Here is a 5,236-nt window from a genome sequence, read left to right as displayed (position 1 = left end):
TTCATAGAATAAACACCGCATGATAGTAGAATGTTATTGCTTGTCGTGGATAAGCATTGATTTACAAGAATTGCAATGGTTGCTGGCTAGTTGGTAAATGGTTTTTCAAAAACCAATTCCTGCGTGGCTGAAGGACGCAAGACCCGTACTCAGCTTCACAACTGAATGCTGCGGTCGGTTTACAAGCTGCCACCTACGCTTGAAAAATCATGCACACCTCCGTGTAACGACGATGATGGTTTATCGCAAAGCTCTATCGTATGAGTTTCCTTGGTTGCCTTCTGGATTTAAACTTTGACTAGTTAAGCGTCGAATTTGACCAGCACGCAGTTTGGTCTTTTGATCGCAGCGTCTTTGACTTTGACCATTTTCCATTTCATTTCGCACGAAGAAAGCTTTGTGTTCAACCATCATAATCATTAGACGGAGGGCTAGATGATTTTGCTGTTTAATTTTGAACTTCCATGCCCCCTCTCCAAATCTAACTTTTTCCAGCGTGTCGGAAATGTGTCTGTGGTGGAGGACTCGGGCTCATGCACCCATATTTGAGGCAACTAATTGCGCGTTTCTGGTGTCTTCACCAGGTATTACACGATTTTTTAGGTACTCTGTAAAGAATACTTAAGCATTAAAAAACACCGGCTGACGTTAACACTGCTACATTTTTTAACTATCGGTGCCAGCCTTTATTTTACGCAGGTGGTAAAACGGGAAGGGGAGGAGGGATGGTTTGCAGCTTGGGCTGTTGCGTTGGTGAATAACTTTGGCTCTTGATAAAATGACCACCACAAACGTGGGATTTCCACTTCGGCTTTCAGGTTCCCATGCTGTCACAGTGTCGCTCACCAAAACCGAAGGTAAAAGCTCACGGTTACAGAAAGTGTAAACTACCGCAACATTTGTACGGCTACACGGTAATCCATCTCGTATGCAGGTGCCTTTCTATTTAAAGCACACGTCTCGAGGTATCCCAGCGCTCAGGCTGGCGTGGAAACCGTAGTCATTGAAACCAGTGAAGATAATTTACAGTGGTAGAAATGAATTCTAATATTGCTAATAGTTTTATTCCTACTCAGATCGCGCGGAGCCAGGCGCAGAGCACTGCAAAAAGGGCTCGTGTCAATTTAGCCCTTCCCTAACCTTACAAGCATCAAATATGTTTGCATAGCCGTGAGTGCATTTAAGAAAAAAATAATACTAATAGTAATTTTATTCGTACTCAGAACGGGTGGAGCCAAGTGCAGATCGCTGCAAAAAGCGCTCATGCCATTGCAGCCGATACCCAACTTTAGACGCGTCCGACAAGTTTACGTATTCATTACTGCATCTAAGAACACAACACATCTGTTTAGACTTCGTTTCATCTCACATGTCTGCTCACAACGCCATCAAAACATACAAAGCACCGAAGCAAACACGACAAAAACAACGGGAGGCTGTGTAGTCTAATGCACCGGCTCATTCCACTGACGAGGGGAGCGCCGAGTGGTGGCGCCACCCGTCCAGCTGCCCGGTCCCTATGGATGGAGCGATAAGTGCAGTGGGGCCGGTTTCTCAGAGCAGGTGCACTTCGCTTCAACGCAGGCACTTCGCGCAGCACTTGTCGCGCTGGACACACTACAAAAGAAAGAGCAAAAGTTCCCCTCGCTCTCTTTAGCCGCACAACCAGCTGACAGCGGCAAGCCCAGCGCCCCTGCTCGGCCGCGAGCCTGTTCCAGCCACGGTCGCCATGGCACACAAAATTTTGACAAAGACAGTACGTCAACGGCGCGGTCACTCGATTACCTGGCCTTAAATTGTTTTACCTAGCCGCAATTTACCTAGCCTAGACCAAGCACATATTACGCAGCAAATCACTCTAATGTCATAACAACTGGATTATAATACCCCGGGCCCCGGGTCGCTAATACACAAAACATGGGTTCACGCCATAAAGAGCTTACACGCACTCGAAACGCACACGCTATATGGTCAGACGCAAGCTACCGTCGGCCAAAACAAGCGCGAATTCAGGTGAACAATTCTCGCGTCACGAAAACCTTACGACAACCGACTGAACATGCTACGCCGCTGATAATTATGCTACAAGTTAAGCGCGCACATCACAAATGCACGGCCTCTTATCTAAAGCAAAGCTTACGACGAGACGAACCCGCCGCTGCGCGCAATGCCTACCAGGGTTGCCAGGTTTGGCGATTTCTCGCCATATTGGCTCCTTTTAGCGGCTCCTGGCGCCCGAAAATTGTGACTGGCGCCATGGCGACTTTGTGGCTACTTTTGACCGCATCGAGGAACAAGTCAGATACCTGCGACAGGTGGAAAGCGTCAACGCGGACATCCCCGCCATTGAGTTCTGGAACACGGTGCACAAATATAAGGATCCGTCGGATGCAAATCCTACGCAGGACATCGCTGCAGCTGCAGTGAAGCTATTGGTCTTGCCCTTGTCAAATGCTGAAGCGGAAGGTGTATTTTGGGCCGTCACATTGACGAAGACAGACTTCAGAAATAGAATGGGCCACGAGCTGCTTGCTGCAATCCTTATAAAGTTTGCACTACGCATGAGAGGTGTCATCAGTGCTGAATTTCAAGTGCCGCGAGAGATGGTGGAAAAAGTGAACTACGACATTTATCAGTGACATAAGGCAGCTGATTGGTTTCACAGTGATGTTTGATGTTTTGTTCGATTGTTCCTGCTGAGTCAGTGCTGACTTTAAATGCCGCCATAGAAAACCCCCAGCCTCCTTAAATTGGATTGGATCAATAAAAGATAGTTGACTTGCACGATGGGTTTCTTATTGGCTATAGCAACTTATCTCTTTACGCAGGTGTGACATTTACTCTGTTCTTGTCAACTTCGATTTGTTCACGATGTTTTCATTTTCGATATAGATGATCAAGACGTACTGCTTTTCCCTACCATGAAAATGAATTAAATGCTGATCGATTGTCCTGATTTTACGAGAATTGTTCGCTTTTTCTCTAAGGAAACCGCCGAGAAATGGCCTTGCCAAAAATGGCGTTTTTCTTGGCGACTAACAAAACTTTCAGCTAAAGGTGGCGCCTTTTCTGGCTCCTTTCGACGAATTTCCGGCACCTGTTCACTCTGACGACCTGGAAACCCTGATTGCCTACTCAGAACAAAGGGTGGACGACGGTCGCGGAGAGAATACGCATTTCTTCGCAAGTGACTGCTCAAGCTTGCACATAATTTAACAGAGCAAGAACAAGCTTTCAGAAACTTACCTCGCAAAAGAGTGATGGCAGCGTCGGCCTGAAGTATGCCCGTTCAAATCTATGCAACCAATTTTTTTCCTTTCTGCGTTGCGTTTCCGATGGAATAACGAAGTCTTTTGCCCTCCCTGACGATATTCGCGCTGCCTGAGGCACAACACATCGGCACCGCGAAGCAACATAAAGCGACACCGATGGGACATTTGTTCGTAACGAGCAGCTAATTCTTGCTTTGCTATTAGCTGGCGCCTACGATAAAGCCGGCACTGAAGCTCTGTGGCTCGGCAGCCAGAAATGGCGCCGAGGCGGCGGCGTTGCGCAATGTCCCAGCCGGCGAGGCGCATCGGCGAGGCGACCCGGCGGCGGAGGCAGAAGAAAATACCACTTCACTTCCCTGCTGGCCAATGGCGGGTGGCGCTAGCCGGAGAAAAAGAAAATATCAAGACACGGAGGAGGAAAGGAGCGCGGGTGAGGGCGAAAGGCGGCGATATCATAGAATGGCGCTACCTTAGTAATTTTAGGGGCCTTAGTAGGCACCGGCATCGAGGCGCCAACTGTCGGCGCTCATTAGCAGCGTGATGCACTACTTGCTTCGCCTCTCCTGCATGGCAGCTCCATCTGAAAAGAAAGCTATAAGGCGCGTTTCCCGTCGAATGCACGCGTCTGTTCATAGCGCAGTCGGGAGCGCGTTTCGTACCTCCCGTTGCGGCGAAAGAGTTCGTGGCTCTAATCCCGGCGCCGCCGCGTCAATCGAAGTTTTTCTGGCGATGTCCTTTCCGTGACGGGTATGGCGTCAGATCTTGGTGGACCCCGGCATAAAACACTTTCGTGTTAAAACATTTTCATTTTAAAACGTTTGCTCACGCATTAAAACTGTCGATGACAGTCCCATCGGGCCTACATGATAGGCGGGCTGTTTTTTCGCGGTGCTGTTTTACCCATGTGGCGGTAAATGGGTGTACCCTTGTGACGGCGGCATTTCTGTGGCTCTTTTTCCGCTGCGCTTGTATGACGCGTGCTGTTTTGCGGTTTGTTGGTTTGGGGGCGTAGGAACGCCAGCGTTAATTACCTAGTGTAGGTCGCCCAGTCGAGCCATATGTCGCTGCAGCGAAGGAAAATAAGATCTCCCTTGTCGAATCCACTTTATACGCGATTAAGTAATGTGTGTTATGATGCCATGAACGTTTTTTTGCTTGCTTTTTAAACGACAGGAGCTCAGCGGGATGGAAGTCGCGTCGTTTTTAAAGCAAAGCCTTCGACGTCTCACCGATGGCGTCTGTGTGCACCACAAAACGCAGTCCAGGAAAGCAACCTTTACCAATGCGAAGACACATGATGATTATGACGATGATGGTGATGATGATGAAGCAGAAAAAGCAGCGCTTCCCGCGGTCGGAATTGAACCTGGGTCCCCCGCGTTATGAAGCCGACTTCTTTTCGATCGCGCTATTCCGACACGGTCGAAGCAGTTTTGATTAGGACTTCGACTTTTCCCCCGCTACTCGCCCTTCTAAATAAATCGATTTCGAAAAATCAATCGCGAACGCCCACGTATTTAACATCGCCCTAAGGAAGCTTCGCGTTTCAACCATCTTTCTGGTTAGACGAAAGTGCCTTTGATTTTTCTGCGACTGTGCCCTTGCTGGCAGGTAAAAAGAATCCTGTCGAATCAAACATTTCAAACCCATCGGTCATTGCGCTGAATTTCCTTAACGTTTTACCGCAGCCTTGTTAGAACTACCACCTTCCTTTATTAAAGTAATACTAGTGCAGTACGGGCCCGAGCCTGGCCCGACCCGCGGGCCGGGCTAGGGCCGGGTAGCACGCATTTTCTCTCGCCCGGGCTGTGCTCGGGCTTGAACCAAAATTTTGTCGAGCCGTGCCGGTTTGATCCGGCCCGGGCAGTTCCTGAGGCCCGGCTATCCTGTGCCGCAAATTCTGAATTGTTGGCAAGAGAAAGTTTTCTTGTTGATATGTCAGGTAAAGTGAAAACAAAAAAGGA

This window comes from Haemaphysalis longicornis, unplaced genomic scaffold (genome assembly GCF_048455015.1).
Source record: "Haemaphysalis longicornis isolate Haplotype H1 unplaced genomic scaffold, Haemaphysalis longicornis Haplotype H1 scaffold_12, whole genome shotgun sequence".
Lineage (NCBI taxonomy): Eukaryota > Metazoa > Arthropoda > Arachnida > Ixodida > Ixodidae > Haemaphysalis > Haemaphysalis longicornis.
Note: the sequence above shows the minus strand (reverse complement) of the source record.